This window comes from Salvia hispanica, chromosome 1, assembly GCF_023119035.1.
Source record: "Salvia hispanica cultivar TCC Black 2014 chromosome 1, UniMelb_Shisp_WGS_1.0, whole genome shotgun sequence".
Classification (NCBI taxonomy): domain Eukaryota; kingdom Viridiplantae; phylum Streptophyta; class Magnoliopsida; order Lamiales; family Lamiaceae; genus Salvia; species Salvia hispanica.
Window position 1 is genome coordinate 7,310,624 of NC_062965.1, and position 1,459 is coordinate 7,312,082.

Sequence of the window (1,459 nt, forward strand, 5' to 3'; positions counted from 1 at the left end):
CTCTCCAAGTTTTCTTCAAGTTTTCTTCAAGATTTCTTCATCAATTGAGAAGAATTCAAGTGAAATTCAAGAGATTATTGAAGAATCAAGACTAATTCCTTGTTTCTACCGTTCGTTCTTTTGGAAAAGGTACTTTATTTATTGATCTTCTCTTCTTCTACCGATTAATCGGTATTCTTGAGTCCACATGCATTTAGATTGAGTGAAGGGGAAATAAATTGATGAATTTTGGGATATGTGTGCAAGTGTGTGTGTGTGACCGAGACCGTGTGTGTGTGTGTGTGCACGCCTCGGTCGGCGTGCACAAGTGTGATGATCGTGTGCGTATGTTGTGTGTGTGGAACACTCATGCGTGACACGATTTAATGGTGAATTTGGAGTTGTTATTTAAATAAAAATGGTATGTTAATCATACTTTGATTTTGATTGATGATTTTGAAAATAATCGATGGGAAAAAAAGGGAAACGTGAGATCATGCATGATTTGAAATCCATGATTGAAACTGATTTGTGATACGCCTAATTTAAAGGTGATACTTCGCGCTCTCAGCGTGATAAACGAGGAGAAGAGAATACTATCGAGCTAAACCAACGAGGTGGGCTTTCTTTTAAAATAAGGACATTGTCCTAAACTGATATTGATGAGAATGAAAGATGTGTTATCATGCCTTGATTTGTTTTGTCGTGCCTATCCCTCGTGGCTATGCCACTATTGTTATAATCGAATTCGGATCCTTGTAGAGCCGCAAACTCTACTTGGGTTAGTGTACACCAATGTTAGACCGAGTGTGGCGTACGGGTTGGCCGGTCTAGTGACCTGGATTGCGGCCGCATTCCTTGTCATGTAGAATGAGGATATGGTAAACGTCTATGAGAAAAATGGTTGCGCGACCGTGATATTTGAGAAAGAAGATATTTTGGTGCCTCGGGTCTTTCTAAAGTTAAAACCCCGACGGACACTTGAAAATGGCATGATAATAACTATATTTGTGATAAAACTGTTTTCGGCAATGAGCCCATTGAGTATGATTATCGTACTCAGCCCTGCATGTGTTTTCCTTATGTGCAGGTTGAGTGGTGACGAGCGGGCGGCGGTGTTGAGTAGAGAATAATAAGATGATCTGTTGGTACTTAAGGTGTCGTTGTGTCCTCATACATAGCCTCACTTCTTTCTTGGTCGCTTCCGCTATTTTTATGAAAACTTGTGATCTTTTGTTGGGATAAATACTTTTATTTTCGTGGGTATGTTTTGGAATATGAACAGTTAGAAATATTCTCTTTTGAAGAACTTGGTTAAGCTTTTAATCTTTTGATGGATTCTCTTGCTAAGGCATTATTCTTCCTCTACTTAATTGTTCATTTAATGCTTTGGTCAAATCCCTTTCTTAATGAAACCCTAGCCTATGATTCTTTGATGCATTTAAGTCTACCTAGTTAGCGAACGCCGCATTTATTATAC